Source organism: Rhineura floridana, chromosome 1 (assembly GCF_030035675.1).
Source record: "Rhineura floridana isolate rRhiFlo1 chromosome 1, rRhiFlo1.hap2, whole genome shotgun sequence".
Taxonomy (NCBI): Eukaryota; Metazoa; Chordata; class Lepidosauria; order Squamata; family Rhineuridae; genus Rhineura; species Rhineura floridana.
The window spans coordinates 249,618,826-249,643,919 of record NC_084480.1 but is presented as its reverse complement, the minus strand read 5'-3'; positions in this window follow the sequence as shown (position 1 = coordinate 249,643,919).

The following is a 25,094-nucleotide window of genomic DNA, read 5'->3' as shown; positions in this document are numbered from 1 at the left end:
GAGTTGAAAGAAACAGTCCTCCTACTTCCCATCCGTTTACAACCTCTCCTATTATGGTGCCATAGCTTATTGTTATCTTGATGTGACTCATACCAAGTAGCAAGCAGACACTGAAGCAGACAGAAATAAACAACTCTGAAGGAACTTTGTCTTTACCTTTGTCTTTTGGGCATCCTTCTTAGCCTCTTGATGAGCTGCCACCAATTGCTGCTTCCTAATCTCACGGCTCAGGGTTATTTATGCCTTTGTCTCAGCTGGCTCCTCATGATGATCAAATGGAAATGTACAGAATCCATAAAGGGTAGAACGAATTCTGATCATCTTTGTAGAACTCATCCCTTCCTGTCTCACTACGTTTTTATTCTTTATTTGTGTGTGTGCAGGAGGGGAGGAATGGTTTAAGAAATGGCTTTTGTACAAGTACAGCTATCACCTTGCCACAACTGCCTTGCAAGTGAGGCCAGCTGTGCAGCCGTCATTCTTATTATTTCCATCACCTTCCTTTTTCTTTTCACTCTGAGGTATGAGCCAGATATCACCTATGCGAGGTAGTCCTTGCTAGGGCTATCTCCATGGGGCCAGGGGGAACTTGCTTTCTTTATATTTCCTTTTACATCTTTGGGGAGGGTGCAGTGGGGATTGAAAGTACTTTTGCCTTACAAACACTGCCTTTTAGGGGCATAGCTGAGTGTTAGAGCATGTGCTTTGCAAACAGCAGATCCCAGGTTCAATTCCTGGCATCCCCAGGTAGGGATGGGAGAGAACCCTGCCTGAAACCCTGGAGAGCTGTTGCCCATTAGCGTAGATGATACTGAGTGAGACAGATCAATGGTCTGACTCAATAGAAGACCACAATTTTAGTCATTTTTACTGCAATTTTTACTAATGAGTTGTATATATTCTCTTTAGCTGTTATTGTTATTTTTTATTTTAGTATATATGCATTCTCCACTTTTTGGTGAAGGGCAGATTATAAATGAACGTAATAAATCAATAAACAGGCAAAATAAGACAGCATGCCAGGTGGGGGGATGACAGTCACTTGGGCTTGTCACAAATGTACTTCAACCCCGTAGTGTGAAATTAAAGATTTCTTTATTAAGAATAGGAACTAAGAGACAAAGGGGAAAATCATGATTGTACTTTAAGAAAATAAACAAACATGAAGTGTCTAGCTAACTTATGGAAGATGATTGGATATAGTAAAAAAAAGAAAACCCTCACACAGGTCACCCATTATGGATTTATCATGCAGCATTCTTGGATGCACAGAAGAGGGGACAAAGAATACAGGAACCATATTCTGTATTTATGATGTTTAGCCTGGCTGTCCTTGAGCAACAAGTTGCTGGTCACAACGCATGAACTCAGTTGCCTGTAGCCAGGGAGAAGATCGTAACACACTTTGGAGTTTGGAGATGATGCCAGACAGATGCCAATTAAAAAAGGAGATTGCTTGATCTACTCCTGAGAGCCAGATCACATTAAAGGAATGATCAGATTATGTACTAAAAAGTGGTGGGAGTAACGCAGCTTGATTGCTTGGAAGGAATAGCAGCTAGAGAGGTTGGATGTCATAGCATTCATCCTGACTTCTGGGGTACATTTGAACCCCAGGTACATTTTTCATTGTGTACTTTACATGTAAGTACTCCTTCTAGGACACTGTCACAAATTTTAACCTGCACAATGTCCCCAAATTTCAGCCAGTTACCACTTACCATTCTTCTGGAAACAAAAAACAACTACACAAGGGTCCAAAAATACCCCAGAAATTGTGTTTACGCAATATGCAGCGAGAAGAGGCCAATGTATACCGCTCAAAAAAAAATCCACCTCCTCTGAATAACTGGTTTTTGGCTCAAGATCCTTTGGAATTATCAAACACCATTGTGCTGCTGACAACACAGGCAAAAATGGTCTCTGGGGAACAAAGTTACCCATCCTCCCATTGGAAATCTCACTGGGGTACATATATACACTAACATGTGTGTGAGGGGAGGTTGCCCAGTCTGGATGAAGGTATACCTTGGCAGGATAAGCCTGCATCACAAAAAGACATCTGCATTATCTGAGCAATAAATTTACTTCTCTACACACACTTGCTACATGCTTGAAAAAGTATTTCACCATCCCACATATCAGCAACTTTACTGTGGCATACAAGTAGTTCCCCCCACTCCTGGCAAAAAGCTAGTCACTGATGGTTGTTAGCCAGATACTCTGCAGTACTAGTTACATCCAGATCAGATTTATAGTCATTGGTTTCTATTTTGACACTTTCATGTATTCTTACAATAATTCAAGAGTTGCCAATCAACTATCAGATTCTATAGGGGTATCTTTGTTAGTCAGTATCAACAAACAGAGCCATTTGGTGCTGTCTGCATCATCAACTGGAACTCAAAACAGTTTCCCATTTGTTTTTTTACTGTAGATTTTATCAAGGAGTCAGAGAACATATAATCTACCCCCTTATGAGGCAATGTCCAAGTCGATCCTTAACTCTTCTGAGTATTTCCTTGGGATGTCCAATATATTCATTAATGAACAGATAGCAATATTTCTGAATGTAGTAATATCTTTTAGACATTCAATGACTGTTAGCTCTTAAACTTCACCTTTATTCTTCCGATTTTGTCACTATGTATATATACAGTTCTATATTCTTTAATGGTTGGTTGACCACAATAAAAATGTTGTTGTTGTTATCGAGTCCTTTAGCACGTTAAAGATTATGGAATTTATTGTGGCATAAGCTTTCATGGGTGGAACCCATTTTGTCAGATGCATGAAATGGTCTCCAAAATAGATACAAAGAGAAGATTTTTGTTGGTTTTTTACTGAGTGAGGCCAAAAGGTCAAGCAGTCTGAAAAGCAGCAGTAAGTGTATCATATTAAGTGTGGGCAGAGCAGAAATCAATAAGATCCAATCAGTGTGGGTGTGACTCACTCCCACCTTACAGTCATTGGTGATCAGTAAGTACAGAAATATCTATGGTGTAAGTAAGCATCTAGAGGGGCAGTTATTTTCTATAGTGAATTAGGAACTTTTGATGAGGGATTTTGTTAAAAGCTTTTTGGAAGCCTAAGTATATGATGACCATCAGATCACCCTGTCTAATACTTGTTGATACCATAAAGGTTGGTGAGGCATGACTTCCCTTTGTAGAAACCAGAGTGATACATCGTCAGGATAGCTTGTTCTTCTTTCTGTTTAACAATTCTAGTTTCAGTAACTCTTTCTACTGTCTTACTGGCCACTAAATGTAAATGTACTGCCTTCAAGTCAATTCCGACTTATGGCGACCCTATGAATAGGGTTTTCATAAGGCTGAGAGGTAGTGACTGGCCCAAGGTCACCCAGTGCGCTTCATGGTTATGTGGGGATTTGAACCTTGGTCTCCCAGGTCGTAGTCCAACACCTCAACCACTACACCACACTGGCTCTCCTACTGGCCACTACTTAGGGTTAGAAATTAGCTGGAAATTTCAGTTCATATCCTTTTATGGGCCACTACTGAAGAGATGTGTATGTTGAAGTTTTGTCCCATTATGTGTGCATTTATGTCAAACAATCTTTTTATACCCCCGCCCTTGGATCCCTACAGAGGACTGTTTGTATATAGGACATGCATTGATATCTGCTGTCTGGTGTCCCATATGCAGGAATTTGTGAAGGCCCACAAGCTGAGGTGTATGATAGCCTGACATTTAATGCATGCCTTTTCATTTTGAGTATTTCCTATCCACTGCTCTTTATCTGGCTCTTCCCTTTGTAATTCACAGACCTGTGGGTGTCTGTAGGATGGAGATTGTGTGGTGCTCAATGTGGTTGGTATATTTTATTGTTTCAAGGTGGCATACCTTCGTATCTACCCATGCTGAAATGGTGCCTATTGAGCTATGGGACTTGAAATTAAAATTGTGAATTAATCCTCTTATTTCCTGGATGCAGTAGCAGCATAAGCAAGCCCTCCTAATTTGATTAGGAGAGCACTTAGTGTCACCACTCGCCTGTTCTGTCTCCGCCTTCTCCATTCTTATCAGACTAAGCTCAATGTGGGGGTTGATCTGTAGTTCTAGGGCTTCCATTATCTCATATACTGCCACTGTATTTCAAAACCCAACCTAATTAATAGTCTTTCTGAAATGGGATTCAAGTCTTTTTAGTACATTGTTATCTTTATGTTGGAATCTTTCCATACTTATTAATGTTTTGTTGCCATCCTCTGTTCCTTCTCCAGTTCTGTTGTCTTTCTTAGAGTCTTTCTACATTGCTACTTACACTCCCAGTTTCTTTTTACAGAATCATCCCAGAATATTTGTATTTACTATGCCTGTATAACTATTCATGAAACTATCCCCTTATAATGGAGGGAAAGGGAGAGGGAGAGGGAGCGATGGATATATCTTGGGGATGATCCAGTCACCAGTCTTACCCACTTCTCTGTATGCTCTCTTGTAGGTGAGAATTTCCACTCATGCTCATCTTCCCATTGACAGTGCATGGACAACAATATGAATGCTTTATATGGTGCTAGAAAGGTAAGAGAAAATGTTTGTAATAAACAAACTGTCCTTTAAGAATGCCCCATGTATTAATGGTACCCATAAGGGGTTGGCTGGATTGTATTCTCCACTCCTTGGATTTGTATGTCCATCATCCACAATCCTGTGGGGTTTGCCCCTCATATTTTTCTTCATCATTGGACACCATTAAAATGCCACAACAGGCCAAGAAGTGCTGTCTAAGTAAATAAAAGACTTTGTAGGCTGGTGTTGAGAACTTTGAAGGCTATGGAAATTTGGAAGATAACAAAAATAAAACAACATATACAACTCTTTCTGAAAAGAACTTCCAAGCAGATGTGGTTAATTTATTTGTTTTGAGGTGTCCCCCCTTCCTGATTTAAGTCCTTCCTGAGAAACACAGTATTGGGACCATGAGACTTACACATCATGGTTTGGGAGGGAACATTCTGGTAAAAATACCTCCAGACATTCATAGCATATAGTGATTCAGCGTATTTCCCATAGATGGATGCAGAGTGTACAATCTCATTAAAATATATTTGTAGTCCCTCTGGGTATTGTTATTTAGAGAAATTTTATTTCGCTTATCATAATATCTCGGTATGCATTACAAAAAAAGAAAAGAAATCATGCCAACAGTCATGGTGCTGATTTAACTCAGTACTGCCTCACCACCACAAGAACTGAAACAATATGTGAAAGTCAAGTAAAAATACAAGGTACATACCAGGAGTGAGCACTGGATTTGGACAAATCCTGAATCTCAAGGTGAAGTAGAATGTCTGGGGTATATTTTGGGCTTGTCAGAGGCAAAGAGGGATCTCTAAAAGGTGGGTAAGCAGGGACCCCCCCAAATGCTTTGTGGCACCTTGCTGATTCAGACATTTTTTAAAATGCCACAAGCATCAACTGAAAGTGAAACAATGTTTCTAAGCTTAGTAAAATGCCAGGGTGGGATGATTTATTTATTTTACTTATTTATTTATTGAATTTATTAGTCGCCCATCTGGCTGGCTGTCCAGCCACTCTGGGCGACGTACAAAATAGGCATACAATACCTAGACATTAAAAATCTAAAAACAATGAAGATAAAATCTAGTCCACCCCAAAAGCCTGCCTGAAGAGCCAGGTCTTCAAGGTCCAGCGGAAACTCATCGTGGAAGGGGCATGGCGGAGATCATTTGGGAGGGAGTTCCACAGGGTGGGGGCCACAACTGAAAAAGCCCTCACCAGTTTGGCTCTTTGACTGATGGGATGGAGAGGTCTTTTGAGGCTGATCTTGTTGGGCAGCATAGCTGATGATGCTGGAGGCGCTCCTTTAGATAGACTGGGCCGACAGCGTATAGGGATTTAAAGGTGAAAACCAACACCTTGAATTGGGCCCGGTAAGCAACTGGTAACCAGTACAACTCTTTTAGCACTGGAGTGATATGATCTCGCTGGCGGCTGCCTTTAATCAGGCGCGCTGCCGCGTTCTGTACCAGTTGCAGCTTCCGGACTATTTTCAAGGGTAGCCCCACATAGAGCGCATTATTTATTTAATTTAATTCAATTTATTTTATTTTGTTCAATTTATATACCGTCCATAGCAAAATAGCTCTCAGGGCGGTGAACAAACAAGGGTAAAATACAGTACATCATAATGGTAAAAATGAAAACATATACAAGACACAAATAGAAAAACAAAACATCACAAACTAAAAACAAAATACATTTAAAAAGATTGAAAATTAAAAATTGAAATAGTTAAAATGCCTGGGAGCATAAAAAGGTCTTTATCTGGCGCCGAAAAGATAGGTGCCAGGCGTACCTCTTTGGGGAGGCTATTCCACAGCTCGGGGGCCACCACAGAAAAGGCCCTAGATCTAGTAACCACCCTCCGGGCTTCATGATGGGTTGGTACCCGGAGGAGGGCCTTAGATGCAGAACGAAGTGAACGGGTAGGTTCATAGCGAGAGAGGCGTTCCACAAGGTATTGCGGACCCGCGCCGTGTAAGGCTTTATAGGTCAAAACCAGCACCTTGAATCTCGCCCGGAAACAAATAGGTAGCCAGTGTAGCCGAGCTAGAACAGGAGTTATGTGCGAAGACCGACTGGTCCTCGTCAATAGTCTAGCTGCCGCGTTCTGCACTAGCTGAAGCTTCCGGACTGTTTTCAAGGGCAGCCCTATGTAGAGCGCATTACAGTAATCCAATCTCGAAGTTACCAGAGCATGAACAACTGAGGCGAGGTCGTCGCCATCCAGATAGGGGCATAGTTGGGCTACCAAACGGAGATGGTAAAACGCATTCCATGCCACCGAGGCCACTTGAGCCTCGAGAGACAAGGAAGGGTCAAAAAGAACCCCCAAACTACGAACCTGTTCTTTCAGGGGGAGTGTAACCCCATCCAGAACAGAATGAACATCCACCATCTGAGCAGGGAAGGCGTTCACCAACAGTGTCTCGGTCTTGTCTGGATTGAGTCTCAGTTTATTAGGTCTCATCCAGTCCATTATCGCGGTCAGGCAATGGTTCAGCACGTCAACAGACTCACCTGAAGAAGATGAGAAGGAGAAATAGAGCTGCGTGTCATCAGCATATTGATGGCAATGCACTCCAAAACTCCTGATGACCGCACCCAGAGGCTTCATATAGATGTTAAAAAGCATGGGGGACAAAACCGAACCCTGAGGGACTCCACAATGGAGAGTCCAGGGCATCGAGTGATGTTCCCCAAGCACTACCTTCTGGCGACGATCCACGAAGTAGAAGCGGAACCACTGCCATGCAGTACCCCCAACTCCCCCCGAGTCTCCCCAGAAGGATACCATGGTCGATGGTATCAAACGCCGCTGAGAGATCAAGGAGAATCAACAGAGTCACACTCCCCCTGTCTCGCTCCCGACAAAGGTCATCATACAGGGCGACCAAGGCTGTTTCGGTGCCAAAACCGGGCCTAAAACCGGATTGAAACGGATCTAGATAATCGGTTTCATCCAAGAGCGCATTACAGTAGTCTAGGCGAGAGGAGACCAGGGCTCCCACGAACAGTACCTCGGTTTTGTCAGGGTTCAGCTTCAGCTTATTCCTTCCCATCTAGCCACTCACCGATTCCAGGCACTTGGACAGGGTTTCTACAGCCAACCTCGGTGAAGATTTAAATGAGAGATAGAGCTGCGTGTCATCCACATATTGGTGACACTGCAGCCCAAATCTCCTGATGATAGTCCCCAGCGGCTTTATATAGATGTTAAATAGCATCGGGGAGAGGATGGAGCCCTGTGGCACCCCACAAGTGAGAGACCAAGGGTCCAAAATGATAGAAGGGAGACAAAACACTAGAGTGGGGAGAGAGTTTGAAGAAAGAGCTCTGTTGGGCTGACACGTCTCTCCTCAATCAGATAAAATTATTTCACTAGGATTCTCCAATCTGAGAGCTTTGCAGGAAGGAACAGCTTTGCAAGAGCAAAACTAGAAGGTTGTATCCAACATAGTGCTAAGTAACAGTCCCATCAATGTAAGGTTTTTGCTTTTGCAACAGAATTTCCCTGCCTCTTCTCTCCCTGCATACCCCATAAATCTGTTCTAGGGGTTCCCGAAACCCTCCAGAGCATATTTGGGGAGGGCATGGGGCATGCATGGGGGTGGTAAAGTCCTATTGTGCAAGCAGAAATCCTTGCAGTGATGGGATACATTAATTGGACACTGCCCTATGTCTCTAAGTTTAAATAAGATGCTAGGATATGGGGGGAGGACGAGAGAAAGAGATCTTTTGCAACTTACAGTTCTAGCTTGTAATGAGGAGGATGATTTTTATCCAGAAAGAAAATATTTTATTTTTTCCAACCTCGAAATTAACTTTAAATATGCATACTTGCCTGGACCTACTTGCCTGCAATTTGGCAGGTTTCTTATGCAGGGGCACCTTTCTTATATCTGCAATTTTCAGACAAGCAGCCCACAAAGCATCAGGGATGATTAAGTTATTCCTTTTCCAAAATTGTAATGGCTGTCATTTATTTATTTATTATTTGATTTATATCCCACCCTTCCTCCCAGCAGGAGCCCAGGGCGGCAGTAAAACCACTGCAGCCTTCACTTTGAAATTTGATTGGATTAATGCCCCGAGAAGAGATTACCTTGTCTACAAATTTCATCCATTTCTGGCAAAAAGTTACTTTTATGAGGAAAATAACATTTTAGAGATTTCCAGCACAAAAGCTTCAGGACCTATTTGCCTATAATTTGGCAATTTCTATCCACTCTAGAGGGTAGTATGCCTGGAAATTTCATCCACTTCTGTCACAATTTTTTTTAAAAAGAATTCCTAATCATGCTGGCTTACCTGGGTAAAAAACCATAGTCTTAACTGAATCTTGTCATAGGTACACACTCCTAGTGATACAATTAACCAGGCTGTGCAACCTGCATTTGTTTCTACAAAAATGAATAAATTATTGCTTCTGTTATTTGCTACCTGTCATGGCCTATACCATAGGAATCAGACTCAGAATCACTGGCGTGCTTTTTCTCCATTACATTTAATGTGAAATTTAATACTAGAGCAATTCAAAGATCAACTTACAGGTAACACAGGTCTGTGTGATTTTGCAACAGATTACTAGGCATGGCTACCCAAGTGAAGAGGTTATCACAGCAACCTGACATGCGCCCTGGGGCCACCTGAATAGGGATGGGGCAGCTTCACTACGTGCTCAGGAACTGTCTCTCAGATTAGGACTGGACAAGCAAGCGGCTGCTCCATTGCATGGGCAGTGGAGTGATCACAGTCTGTTTACATCTGCACAACCGCCAGCAGATCCTTGGCAATGGGGAAGGAGGTACACCAGCCAGATTTTCTCCAATCCCCTCCTACAGCTCGCCACCTGTTCCTCCCTTCCTGGAGGTGGTGCTGGGGGCAGCTCAGGAGGGCTGGTGGATTCTGGAGGCAGGGGTGGGAAGAGGCTTATCTGCTGGGCCTGTTTCTTCCATAGCCACCAGTGGCTTGCGGGTGGGGCTGTCCAGACTACTGAAGTCCTCTAGTTTTAGCCCCCTCCCTGTGCAGACCAATAGGACCCTCTCTAATATCCCAGTCCTCCTCCTTCTCTTGCCCACTTTGCCAGGAGTCCTTTATGGGGCCCATTACATTATTTTACTTGTGGTCATCCAATGAAGCTGTATGCTGGAAGATTCAGGAGAGATAAAAGAAAATACTTCTTTATACTGCGCATAGTTAAGCTATGGAACTCACTCCCAGAGGAGGCAGTGATGGTCACTGTAACAAAATCAGAATTATTGATATGTTTGAAACTGTTGTGAAATGGTATTTGTAAAGGAAAGTGTTAATAGAATGTTAATACACATGGACATCACCAAATGGTCAATACAGGAATCAAACTGATTATACAAGTGGTAGCGAAAGATGGAGAAATTCCATACTTTCTGTGAAAACAAGACCAGGAGCAGACTGCGGTACATACAGATCATTAACTGGTCATATCGAAGATCTGAAGTTAAGCTATAAGAAGAACAACAAAGCAATCATAATGCCCAAAACACAATTTAAATAACAGAAGAATATAAAGATCAAATGAGGATCAGCTTTGAGGCTTTAAACTTATTTGATAGAGAACCAGAACAACTATGGATTGAAGTCAGAGACGTTATCAGGGAAGAATGCAAAAAGACAATACCTGTAATTAAAAAGAGTGAAAAACCTCAGTGGATGACTGACAAATTCTTAAAATGGTTAAAGATAGAAGGAAAGCAAAAGCAAAATGAGACAGAAACAAGGTTGGAACCCTAAACGCAATAATACAGCGACCAGTATGTAGGGACAAAGAGAACTATTACAATAGTTATTGTATAGAAATAGAAGAGGATAATAAAAAAGGTAGAACAAGAGCCCTATTCCAAAAGATTAGAAAAATTAAAGGGAAATTTAAACCAAGAATAGGGATGTTGAATAATTAACAGGGAAACACACTGACTGATTGAGATAAAATAAAAGGAGGATAGAAGCAATACACTGAAGAAAACTCAAGAAAAAGAGATGCATGGATGAGATATACATTCACGGAGGAACTGTATGATGAAGAAACAGGAATTTTAGAATGTGAGGTGGAAGCTACTCTTAAAATACTTGGAAGAAACAAATCACCAGGAACAGAGGGCATACCAATAGAATTGCTACAAATTACTGAGACTGAATCTGTCCAAAGTTTATCAAAAATTTGTCAAGAAATATGGAAAACTAAACAATGTCTCACAGACTGGAAGTGTTCAATATACATCCCAGTTCCAAAGAAAGGGGATCCCAGGGAATGCAGTAATTATCGAACTATCACCTTAATATCCATGCAAGTAAAATAATGTTCGATATTCTACAGCAAAGGCTCTTACCATATACGGATCGAGAAATGCCTGATGTCCAAGTTGGATTTAGAAAGGGAAGAGGTAGAGATCATATTGCAAACATAGGTTGGATAGTGGAATGTACCAAGGAATTTCAGAAGAAAACCACCCTGTGCTTTATAGATTACAGAGTCTTGGATTGTGTAGATCACAAAAAACTATGGAATGCTCTAAAAGAAATGGGGGTGCCACAGCATCTGATTGTTCTGATGCGCAACCTATACTCTGGACAAGAGGCTATTGTAAGGTCAGAATATGGAGAATAGTTACCAATTGGAAAGGGTGTGAGACCGGGGTGTATGTGATCACCCTATTTGTTTAATCTATACGCAGAACATATATGGAAAGTGGGTTTGGACCAAGATGAAGGAGGTGTGAAAATTGTTGGGAGAAATATCAATAATGTAAGATATGCAGACAATACCATACTACTAGAAGAAACCAGTAATGATTTGAAACGAATGCTGATGAAAGTTCAAGAGGAAAGCACAAACGCAGGACTACAGCTGAACATCAAGAAGACTAAATTAATGACAACAGAAGATTTATGTAACTTCAAAGTTGATAATGAGGACATTGAACTTGTCAAGGATTATCAATACCTTGAGACAGTCATTAACCAAAATGGAGACAACAGTCAAGAAATCAGAAGAAGGTTAGGACTGAGGAGGGCAGCTATGAGAGAACTAGAAAAGGTCCTCAAATGCAAAGATGTATCACTGAATACTAAAGGCAGGATCATTCGGACCATGGTATTCCCAATTTCTCTGTATATATGTGAAAGTTGGACAGTGAAAAAAGTGGGTAAGAGGAAAATCGACTCATTTGAAATGTGGTGTTGGAGGAGGGCTTTGCAGATACCATGGACTGCAAAACAGACAAATAATTGGGTGTTAGAACAAATTACACCAGAACTGTCACTAGAAGCTAAAATTATAAAACTGAGGCTGTCATACTTTGGACACATAATGAGAAGACATGATTCACTAGAAAAGACAATAATGCTGGGAAAAACAGAAGGGAGTAGGAAAAGAAGAAGACCAAACAAGATAGATTGATTCCGTAAAGGAAGCCACAGACTTGAAGTTACAAGATCTGAACAGGGTGGTTTACAACCGATGTTATTGGAGGTCACTGATTCATAGGGTCACCATTAATCATAATCAACATGAAGGCACATAATACATTCATAATAGATGCAGATGAGGTATGACTGACAGGTGGGAGGGTGGGTGAGTGAAAATTCCAAGGGGAGTTTTAAAGACAGTTAGATAGGATTAGGGATCAAGAAGTTGAGTTACAAGGGCTGGGGTGTTGGGGGAGAATTTTATTGGAATTAGTGGGGTAGGATAGGTAGGTAGAATAGGGCAACTTACTCATTTATCATCGCATTTAACATCTTGTATATAATAACATTTATTTATTTGATTCAAAAGTCCACATGTCAGCTTGGTCAAGAGTGCTATGAAACTAAGGTGCTATTCTGTACCTATATGTATACCAGTTTTACAGACAGATAACACCAGTGGTCACCTTTTGGTAAAAAAGTGGTAGGGCTGAAGCTTGTGGTTCAGAAGGCATATCTGACCCGGGCTGAGATGGACTTCCTGGGGATTTCCTGATCTAGGTGTTTGAGAATCAGGAGGTGGTAATGCCAGAGACACAGGAATGTCGCAGCCACCAATTTGGACAGCGTTACAAGAGGATTATACAGATTTATGGAGGATAATGGTATTGAAGGCCACTAACCCATTTGCTACCAGGCCAAGTTCAAGGTTCTAGTTTTGGCGTACAAAGCCCTATACAGCTCGGGACCAGGATACCTGAAAGACCGTCTTACCCCTTATATGCCCAGTCGATCACTGCACTCTGCAGGTGAGGGCCTCCTGCAGATACCATCTTATCAGGAGGTTCGTTCTGTACAATATAGGAAACGGACCTTTAGTGTGGCGGCACCTACCCTGTGGAATTCCCTCCCTTTGAATATTAGACAGGCGCCATCTCTGCTATCTTTTCGGCGCCTTTTGAAGACTTTCCTCTTTCAACAAGCCTTTTAAGTTGAGACCTATCCCAGTCTGCATCTGTGTCAGAATTGTTTAATATGTTATTTAATAATGTTTTTAACCCTTTTTAAAGTTGTTTTTTTTTTAAAAAATGTTTTTAATGCTGTTTTATTTTAATGTATTTTAAGATCTGTTTTTATGATGTTTTAAAGCAGCGATTCCCAATGTGGGTGGTAGCACCCCCCTAGGGGGAGTTACAGCCTTTCAGGGGGGCGTTGGCATGACTACAAACTTTAGGAGGGCATTTGGGTTCATTAGGGGGGCACTGACATTTGGCGGTCTGATGCGACAGTTGAAGCATTTAAGTTTAATTTTATTTAATACACAAATCATTAATTTTTAAACTGTTTTGTCCCCAGTTAGAATGTATTTAATAGTCTCAATTCATTGAAATAACACTATAAATAGTGTGTGCTCTTTAGTAAAGAAATTCTGAATAGCAGCCAGTGTCATATCAAAGAATGGGGATATTAGCCACACCCCAGCACTAGGTAATGTTCCGATGCTGTCTTGAGGGATGTTGGAACCAATCATGAGAGAGTGTTTGATAAGCTGGGTGTATTGGTGGAGGGTGCATTCTTCCAACGGATGAGTGCCGTGTGCAAACAGGTGATGCAGACAGTCAGTTATTCGCTGGTTTTCTTCAGGAATAGGACACACTTGCTACCCGTTGTTTCTGTGATGTTTACTTTTCTATAACTATGTATGTATATTAATAAATCTTACTAAGAATTCAATGTGTAATCTAAGTGCAATAAAAAGGCATGATAAAAACGATCAGTAATAATAATTGAAAATACCTTTTATGCATCACTCATATTTTAAGGGAAGAATAGGAAGCATTGGCATATACTGAATCTGAGGGGGGCATTGGGCACAAAAAGATTTTGCAAAGGGGCGTTGGGTCAAAAAAGGTTGGGTAACGCTGTTTTAAAGTGTTTTAGTGCTTTGTTTGCCACCCTGGGCTCCTGCTGGGAGGAAGGGCGGGATACAAATTAAATAAATAAATAAATAAATAATCATGAAGGCTATATTCTTCCTCTACAGCCAGAGGCAGTGTTCTTCTGAACACCAGAACTGTGGAAAACTGCAGTACAGGAGAGTGCTCTTGTGCTCAGGTCCTACTTGCGGGCTTCCCTGGACATTTTGTTGGCCACTGTAAGAACAGGATGCTGGACTAGATGGGCCACTGGCTTGGTCCAACAGCCTCTTCTTATGCTCTTATGTTCTTACTTTACACCGAAGCAGCTCAGAAATGTTGAATATTATCCTGCTGACATCCATTTGGTATTAGATTTTATTTATTTATTTAAAACATTTATATCCCACCCTTCTACCCTAAAATAGGGGACTCAGGGCAGCTCACAATAAAATCATACACAATAAAAACACAAAAAACATGAATATAGAGATATATATATATAAAATATTGTTAAGAAATCTGGGGAGATATTAAAAGGGGACTAAAGAGGTAAAATTAAAAAGGAGGGAAAATAAAATCAGTTTCAGGCTATACCTTCAGTTCTTCCCAAAGGCTTCTTCAGAACAGGATGGTTTTCAAAAGTCTCCAGAACATCATCAGGAAGGGAGCAGAGCAGAGGGAGCAGAGTATTCCAGAGCTTGGGGGCCACAGCTGAAAAGGCTATCTCCTGCATGCCTGCCAGTCTAACATCTTTCATTCCAGGCAGAATGAAACCAGAATGCAGAGGAGACCAGAGGCAGCTGATTTTAAATCATAGGCAGGTACATATGGGCATAAATGGTGCTTCAGATACATTGGACCAAGTCTGCTTAGGGCTTTAAAGGTCAAAAACAGCACTTTGAATTGGGCCCAGAAACAAATTGGGAGCCAGTGGAATTGATAATGCACAGGGGGATATGATCTCCATACTGTGATCCAGTTAACATTCTGGTTGTCACAGTTTGACCAACTGCAATTTCTGAACCATTTTCACAGGCAGCCCCACAGTAATCAACTGTTACAGTAATCAACTGTTACAGTAATCAACCCTCAAAGTCACCAATCCATGATTCACTGTGTCCAGGAACAGGCGCAGCTGGTAGACCAGTTTGAGTTGGTCAAAAGCACTCTTGGCTATTGCAGCCACTTGATATTCAAGCAGCAGGGCAGGATCCAGGAGTACTCCCAAACTGCAGACCTGCTCCTTCAAGGGGAGTACTACCCCGTCCAGAACAGGCTGCAGCCCTATCCCTGGCACAGCTTTCCCCCATTAGATCACCACATGGCTCTAATTCCAAACCACTAGTGTTCAGTGGCTGGCTGTGATTTACAGCACTAGGCTGAAGGTACCAAGCTAATGGAAAGCTGCAGGAGTTCCACCCTGCCGGTCTTCCTGTCCTAACTAATCCTCCTAACAAGCTGACATCTGACTTTTCATCTACCATCTTGAAAACATCTCTAATTTTTCCAAACTGAAAAGAAAGTGGGTGATTATCTCACATATCTCTTCTGAATCTGGAGATATAAGTTATTTCCATGATTTGTGAAGCAGAGAGGAAAAGTTTATTTCTCCAGGGAACACAATAAACTGCCTTATACCTGGTCAATTTGTCCATCTAGCCTACTATTTTCTATGCTGGCAGTGACACAGGCAGAGATCTTCCCCATCATCTGCTACTTGTTCCTTTTAAATGGATATGCCAGGGATGGAGCTGGGACCTTCTGCATGCAAGGCATGTGTTCTGCCACTGAACCACGGACCTATCAAAGAGATACACATTTCTGGCCTCAGATGAAATATTGAAACATGGTGGGATGAAACATTAGCAACTTAATGCTTTGTGTCCACCATTAACAGAATGAAACATTAAATAAATTACAAATCAAATTATTCCCAATCTAAGGTCATCAGGAACTGGGGCTATGAATGCAAGTAAGACAGTGTCATATCTTTCTCATGATTGTTTCAGTATTGAGTTTTCTAGAACAATTAAAACTGCTTATACGGGAGATGTTACTCTATTGTTGCTGTTTTAATTCCCCACAATATTGTTGCTCAAATGCTAACACTGTTATTCTCTGAGAATTAACACATCTTCCTTTTTCTGGTGAAGGAAAGGCAATAGACAACCCATTACGCATTTTTTTAAATACTAAAGCCCCAGAAGGCTCTAAGCCCACTGCTGCACTCAACGGTCCTCCTTTCTCTCCCACCAGATTATCAACTCAGTTTATTACTGAACAAATGTGGGATGGGGTTCCTGAATTCAATTTCCATCTCCAATGAGTGACTGATACTGTCATCTGTTCATCAACATGTGTGTGTGTGTGCATGTGTGCAAATGGTACAAGAGTACAGTAGGGCCCCGCTTATACGGTGGGCTCCATTCCGGACCCCTGCCGTAAAGTGGAAATTGCCATAAGGCGGAACCCCATTGACCTTAATGGGGTGCGTTGCGCGAAAATGCCGTTAAAATGCCGCAAAATGCCACAAAAGCGGCAAAAGCGGCATTTAAAGAGGGGAGGAAAGCCGCCGCATTAGCGGAACGCCGGTAAGCGGAGTGCCGGTAAGCAGGGTCCTACTGTACTGCACATTTCATATGCATCACCCTTGTTGGTTTTGAGGTATTGATTGCCAGAGCACACGGAACAAATCTTGAAAATGAAATGGACACGTTTTTAGGGAATATTATTTTAGTTAAAAACAGCTTTTCCTGTGTTAAATGTTCCGTTAGCCATATTTACAAGTGGGGGAAATAATACTTGCAAGACAAAGGCATTTTAGTGTCACTTGTAAAAGCAATCTGGACAACTTCCAGTTCTCTTTCCTCAGCAGAGCAAATCCTTATGCAGAGTAGCTAATAGTTTTCCAGAACGTCTACAAGGGGGAAATGCTTCATTTACCAAAACATTATGAAAAACTGCAGGGAAAAAAATCTTACTGGAACTAAAATTAGAACACATTAGCAGCAGAGGAAAATTTCCAGTGCAATCATTTTGGGTCATATGATGAAATAGAGTAGTAAATGATCGAAGTTCAGGTTGCCAGCCTCTCTTATATTGGGTGTAATAATTAAGTGTCATTAAAGGTCATGAACTTATTGTCCCCTAATTATGGAGCTGCTGACTCTCTGGTTGCCCATGATGGCATCTGGGACTGGCTCAAAAAATCCTATTGTTCAGATACAAGCAAAAAATATTGCACCTCATCAGTTAATGTACATGCACCCTGGGGCCTGTCTACAAGTCAGAGAAAGTTCACTTTATCATATAGCTCAACAACTAGGGATGGGATCTGCTGGCACCAGCCTTTGAAAGCATTCTATCAACCTTACAGGCTGGATCAGTATGAGTTCATTCTTTGTCGATTAGCAGCAGCTTTTACTGATTTGTTTTTCCCCCTCGCAAAACATAATGATATTGATATCGATATTTTGAAAGGGAATATTGTTTTTTGAAAAGAAATATTGATAAATGAAAGGACATATTGATAAAATTATTGTTCTTAATATCACTATTTTAGAGGCAGATTTTTTTAAAAAAAATCCATTTTTGAAAATAGCTGAGGAAAATTGTTATATAAAAATCCGATATGCAAACGATAGAGTGAATTAATGCAAAATTCAGTATCAGATCTGAATTGGGTGGAATTCTAACACATCCCTATCAACAACAGTGTGCATTTAAATGCACAGTATCAGAACAAAGAGGATCTGACCTCAAAGTAATCTATAAGATGAGGGGCCAGAGCTCAGTGGTATAATATATCCCTGACATTTCTCAGACTGTATTTTAAATTTCTGTAACCGGCCTGGGGACCTAATGGTGAAGGGTGGGTAATCATCATCATCACCATCTCAGATAGCCGAGCTGGATAAGACCTTTGCTTGAGACTACTGCTAGTCACAGCTAGATGGACCAATAGTCTGACTTGGTACATGGCAATTTTATGTGTCCAGCAGTGACTGGTTTTCATTATTCATTGCCCCCCTGGGCTCCTTTTAGGAGGAAGAGTGGGATATTAATAATAATAATAAGTTGTGCACAGACCAATAACCCCAAACTGATGAGTACCTCCTATTGAATATTTGCAGCTTCTTAGCTGCTTCAGTAAAAAATGTCCCCCCTTCCAAAGGGCAAGGAGTGATCTAAGCCTGGAAAGAACTGCTCCCTGTTTATTAGTCCCAGCCTAATTGATAAATGACAGAAGCCTCCTCTACCTCCACAGCCAAAGAGAATACACAATTTGGTTACACCATTACTTACTTATGCATTTTCAGAATGCTTGCTGACAGTGATATATACTGACATAAATAGGTAACAGAATATAGATAATCTTTATTATTGTTGTTGTTGTTGTTATTGTAATTGTTATTATATCCCTCCCTTCCTCCCAGCAGGATTCCAGGGCGGCACATATGTGTACACATACATGTAAATATTGTTGTGCGCCTCCCCCAATCTCCGAGCGGTGAGATTTCAGGGGGTCCATGCGCCCATCCAGGGTTTGGTTTCCTTTGGGAAGAAGGCCAGCGGAGACTGCGGTGTCTTTATGAAATATGGTTTATTTATGTGCACACATTCCAACCTGAGCTTAGGATGGAGGGGTTCAAGGCATCAGCAGTCTAATATCCAGCTTTTCCATCCGGGTGCAGGGGCATCCTATCACCACGATGCAGGGAGCCAGCCTCTGCGCATGCCTGCCGCCCTAGTTCTCCAGTACACCTACTTCCAGTTCCAAACACACTTCTCCCCGCCCAGGAGTGGGGGGGAGACTCTCCTCCAGTAGAGTTTAAAATGACAAAAAGGATCTTCCTAGCCCCTTTCACCAGTTGCCGGGGCAACTAAATAGGACCATTAACTACCTAGCCACTCTATTTGATTAACAAAGGAGATTCATCTGGCTAGCAGAGCCAGCCTCCCAGGCATAGGATTCCAAATCAGAGGCTGGAAAGGTGACCCACAGAAATCATCCATTCCAGCCCCCCCCCATGCTCATAACACTACACTCTTCTCTGAAAGAGGTCTGTCCCAGACCTGCAAAAACAACAACAGAATAACAACTTTTCCTACAAAGAAATAACAGATACCGGTTAGCAAGACATTGCAATATACATCATTAAAAGCATAGTCATATTACAGTCTCATTTCCATACAAGTACAAAAACAGTCCATTCCCTTACAGCACCTTTTCCCATTAATTACTCTCTCCTTGGGCTTCCTCTTCTTTCTTGGAGCTCCCAGTCACAGTTCTGCATCCAACAGCTTACCCAGTCCTCATAACTTGGCAGTTGTCTGAGTTCCTGACATGTTTAAGCATGCCCTCAACCACATGTACATTTACTCCTTGCTCCCCCAAACAGTTGTACATACACCCACAATCCAAGTCACAGAATAACAAATCCTAAACATTAAAATCTTATTACAAAAAAACCCCCTATCAGCATGATTCCTAAAAAACCATTAAACAGCTCATATCCCCACCAGCATACAGAAAGGCACAAATCAACAGCATTACACAGTCCCATAAGCACAACCCCCACCCCGAAGCCATGCGGTTGCCAACATGGCCCTTTGTCTTGGGGCTTCATGGCGCTCCCAGTCCAAGCTGATCCCTGCTGCTGCCTGCAGGGGGTTGGGACTCCTTTCCAGGAACAGATTTGTTTCCTCCCCAGCACATGGCAGGCTGTAGCCATGTTCTTGCCACTCTCTGCTCTGGGAAAAGTCTTCAAGCCAGTCCACTTGGTCTCCTGCCCCAAAGGCCAAATCAAAGTTCTGCCACAAGTCTTTATCCGGGGGGATCTTCTTAAAGATTAGCTGGCCTAGTCCACCCAGGCTGGCAGAAAGAAATCTTCTCTGTCCTCCCTCACAATCTCCAGTATGAAACATGGGCCCAAACAGAGGCAGGAAACCCTCCCAGTGTCTCTTACCCTCCAAAGTCACTGGGTACTGGGTGCCTCTCACTGCTGGAATTCGCCCAAGGATTGCACCCATCATAGGAGCTGCATCCCACCCCACAAGACCATTATGGGGCACCCAAGGGACAAAGTCACTTGGGGATTTTATCTCACCCATCTCTCCAGGCGCTGGGAGCTTCTTTTGGACTTGAACTCCCTTCTCAGGTTTCTCCTGCTGCACCTTTTCTTTCACAGCCATTTCTCCAGGCGCTGGCAGCTCCTCTCCAGCCTCTAGTTCACCTTTGTCTGAAGCTTTTTCTTCTTCCTGCACTTTCTCTTCCACAGCTGGCACACAGGGAGCAGAGAAATCTATCAGCAGCATCTCTTCTCCAGCCTCTATTTTACTTTCTTCGAAGGCATCTTCCTCTTCTTTTTCCAGCCTGTCCTCCTTCAAATCTTGGGGCTTCACTTCCAGCTCTCTGCTGTTTCCCCCCCCTGGCAGGCTCCTGGACAATCAAAACTTCTTCTTCCTCCACTACTGACTGCAACTCCTTACAGCCCACCCCTCCAGCTGCCCATCCACTTTCTGGATCTCTTTAGCCACCTCCATCTGGGTGCTCTGTAGCTGGACTCCTGGGTCACCCTCGACCCCTTGTAGTGGCTGATCAGGCAGGGCTCTCACCTCCTCACATGGGCTTTCCTTTTTCTCTCCAAAGATGCTTTCATATATCTCTCCCATTCGTTTCCAATGCTCCTGCCGCTCCTGTTGCCTTTGCTGCTGGTCCTCCTGGCGTTCTTTCTGCCTTTGCTGCTGGTCCAGCTGGAACATCAATTTCATCTGTTCCAGGAGAAATGCTGTTCTCCCCTCCATCTTGACTCAGGCACACCTTGCTCCCAAGGCTTCTTCTAGGAAACTCAATCCCACTCTCACACCAGTGTTGCGCGCCTCCCCCAATCTCCGAGCGGTGAGATTTCAGGGGGTCCCTGCGCCCATCCAGGGTTTGGTTTCCTTTGGGAAGAAGGCCAGCGGAGACTGAGGTGTCTTTATGAAATATGGTTTATTTATGTACACACATTCCAACCTGAGCTTAGGATGGAGGGGTTCAAGGCATCAGCAGTCTAATATCCAGCTTTTCCATCCGGGTGCAGGGGCATCCTATCGCCACGATGCAGGGAGCCAGCCTCTGCGCATGCCTGCCGCCCTAGTTCTCCAGTACACCCACTTCCAGTTCCAAACACACTTCTCCCCGCCCAGGAGTGGGGGGGAGACTCTCCTCCAGTAGAGTTTAAAATGACAAAAAGGATCTTCCTAGCCCCTTTCACCAGTTGCCGGGGCAACTAAATAGGACCATTAACTACCTAGCCACTCTATTTGATTAACAAAGGAGATTCATCTGGCTAGCAGAGCCAGCCTCCCAGGCATAGGATTCCAAATCAGAGGCTGGAAAGGTGACCCACAGAAATCATCCATTCCAGCCCCCTCCCATGCTCATAACAATATATAGGAAACATGTGTAACTCCCCCTCCCTTTAGCACACACATTTTCTCATAGGGGATTGTATAGCTAATAAAAACTAGAACCCTTGCAAAAAATTAATTGTTTCATAGCAATTATGTTTAACCACAGGTTACACAATTATTCCCTCTGTCAGATAACTCTCTCTCTCTCTCTCACACACACACACACACCACACACACTCACTCACTCTCTGAACTTGAAGGGCTTTAGGACTGGCAGCATCCCTTTCATTATATTTACATACATGTTAAAAACAAACTAAAGGCCATCGATGAAGCCTCAAAACTTTAGCTTTTTCCACTAGCCAAATGGATGTAAGATTGTTCTGTCTGCTCCTCTTTCAGCTGTGGAGCAAAACCAGTGAGAGTAGACATTTCCTGATGCAGTCTGTACCACATAATAGGCCATTATTTATCTTGTGCCTAAGGCAAGATCTCTCCTTCGTTTCACATCACAATACACCAAGATAATTCAAGGAAGTTTGGGGAATGGCATACAGCTGAAACGAATAAGGCTTTTCCCATTCACAAATAATATTTGTGTTTTGTTCAGTCTTTGAGTTTTTTATTTGGTTCTGTTGTGGAATTTACAACGGGTTCTGATTATTTTTGTGTCTTATTTTCATGCTACATAAACCTATCAAACGTCAAGAAGAGCCCCTCCCCCCATATGCTCTTTGTGTTTCTTTTTTCCTTCACTTATTCTGGGGCAGGAAGAACTGCAAAGGCCAGGACAAGGATGCTGGATAGAATGGAGATACTTCCAATTAAATTGCTTTTGAGTGCATGGCTTCCCCGATTGTCAATCAGCCTGCACTGAACTCCAGCCATTTATTAATAATGCCAACCCCAGGTTCACAAACATGGGGATTATCCCATTATATCACTGTTAGCAAGACTCCTCTGTAGGTACGTGTTTCACATTCACACATTCTACACATCTTGTGAATTAGGATCTTTTGACATTGGCAGCAGTGCTTCTTGGCAGATTTACCCAGTAACTTGCACTCACACTGATCTTAAACATGGGGATATATGCACAGAATCAAAATATACACATTTAAAGCTTCAGTGGGGAATAGCTCAGTGCCATTAACATCAATGGGAATAGCCCAATAACAATATGTGTAAGGGAATTAGCTAAATAAACCTAATCAGAACTAAACTCACATACACACTCAGATACAAACAGATGAAGAAACAAGGACACAAGGCATAAGAGGAGATGGGGTGGGGAGTTGAGTTCAGCACAACTGAGGAAGGTACACTAGCCTACCATTTCTCTCTCTGGGCTCACTTTGCAAACTAGGCCTCAGTCATGCATAGCTGGGCAGGGAGGACCAGAGCATGGCTTCTGAAACACAGTCACACACACGGACTGTCAAAGATAGGCAGAAGGAGCAGTTGTGGAAGCTACAATTTGTAAGGAAAGGGCCTCCAGAAGACAGGATAGAGAGTGAGATATACCTTTCTCAGCCCTGATGGGCAATCTAGAAATCAAACTGGAGTGTGTTGAGACTCCTGGGTCATGCAGGGAAACAGCAGATGCAGCAGGCAGGGGTCCTGAAATGGCTTCTTGATCTCTGCTTTGGCTAGCAAAGGTCCAGAGCAAAGCAGGAAAAGTAGTGGAGCCCTGAAAAGAGCCTTTGAAGCAGCTTCAGCAAGCAGGGACCTGTTTCAGCAGGCAGGGGTCCAGAGATAGTGAAGGAAGAGCAGGGGAGAGTCAGATCTCTGTGTTCTGGCCGGCTGATTCAGCAGGTGATTTCAGGTACAGTGATATTCAGCAGGGTGGGTGACCAAGACCCAGAGACCAGAACAGCAATTCAGCAGGTGATTCCATAATGGAACTGGGCAACCAGAATCCAGAACAGAAAATGGCTCTAGGGTCCAGTCGGCTCCCAACCCTGCCGCGGATTGCAGAGAGGGAGCTCCCAGGCACCTGTGACTCCCACCTGCATGCCGCACCTACCTCTCCCTTGAAATAAATGTCTGTCATCAACCAAGATGGTGGCCGAGGCTTCCCTAAGGAGCTGATGCTTCCACCACCATCTTGGTTGATGGCATGCATTGTACTACACACACGCATACCTGCCATCAACCAAGATGACAGCAGGGGCATCAGACCCTTAAGGAAACATCGGCCACCATCTTGGTTGATGGCAGGCTTGTATCTGCAGCGTGGCCAGCATTTACTTCAAAGGAGAGGTAGGTGGAGCATGCAGGTGGGAGTCACAGGCCTGAGTGGTAGTGGGGGGGGTGCCTGGGAGCTCCCTCTCTGCGATCCGCAGCAGGGTCAGGAGCCAACGCTGCTGTGGATCGTGGAAGGGAGCACTACCCACCCATCCTAAGGAGGGGCCCTTCAGGGGCCCTTGGCCAGGACCCAACCTGGCCACCCTCTGGCACTGGCCCTGGTTGCTAGGTCACATCTCCTATCTTTCCTGACTATTGGCCATGTAGGCTGGGGCAAATGGGACTTGGAGTACAAGAACATCTGAAGGGGCCCATGTTGGCTACCCCTGAGCACAATTCAAAGTCCTAGTTCTTACCTTTCATGCCCTATATGGATTAGGACTCACAAGGCATTTTTAAGTAATAGTTGTGTGTCCAAATGGATCTAGCTTTTGGACACCCAGTGGACACGTTAAATTTAATCAATGAACCAAGAACACAAATTCAAATGGAAATCACTGAAACACTGACTAGAGGTATGAAATTATAGTGAAATTGAATAGAAACAGTAGAGCATAGGGGAACATTGCACAATAACTTTAAGGGTTATTACAAACCACCAGTCTTTCTTAACTTCTTAACAAAATCTTTCTCCCTGTACACTGTGATGCCTGGTTCTCTGTATCTTTGTTCTTCTTTTTGGGGGGTAAGAATTCTGCTACAGCAGGGTGCAGATCATAAGTAGCAGTGATCAACCCCACATTGTTGAAGGATCATTGGTCAGGCTGTGGATCTGAAGGAAAATGAAGACCAAAGAGCATTCTACAGAAGTGAGAGATAATGTAATACAAATGCATAGATTAAGAAAAGGGTACAAAATAATATCCAAGTGTTTGGATATCCCAGTGAACACAGTTGGATCAATAATCAGGAAGTGGAAGCTGCATCACACCACCCAGGCACTCCCAAAAAAAGGCCGTCACTCAACACTCACAAGAGTGCCCCAGCTACGATGTGGGAAAAGGTTTTGTGGTCAGATCAGACCAAGATAGAGCTTTCTGGCCAAAACTCAAAGCGCTATGTGTGGCGCAAACCTAGCACTGTCCATGTCTCAAGACACACCATCCCTACAACTAAGTATGGTGGTGGCAGCATCATGCTGTGGGGATGCTTCTCATCAGCAGGGACTGGGCATCTTATTGAAACTGAAGGAAGAATAGATGGAGCAAAATACAGGAAAATACTGCAAGAGAACCTGCTTCAGTACACTAAAAAACTGAAGCTTGGGAGGAAACTCACTTTTCAGCAGGACAACGATCCCAAGCACAAGACCAAAGCAACATTGGAGTGGCTCAAGAACAAAAAGGTGAATGTCCTACAGTGGCCCACTCAAAGTTCTGATCTCAATCCCATTGAGAATCTGTGGCGCTCTTTAGAGTTGTCCAACAAACCTGAATGACCTGGAGTGAATCTGCCAAGAAGAATGGGCCAAAATCCCTCCGACGCTCTGTGCAAAGCTGGTACATACCTACCCCAAACAACTTAAAGCTGTTC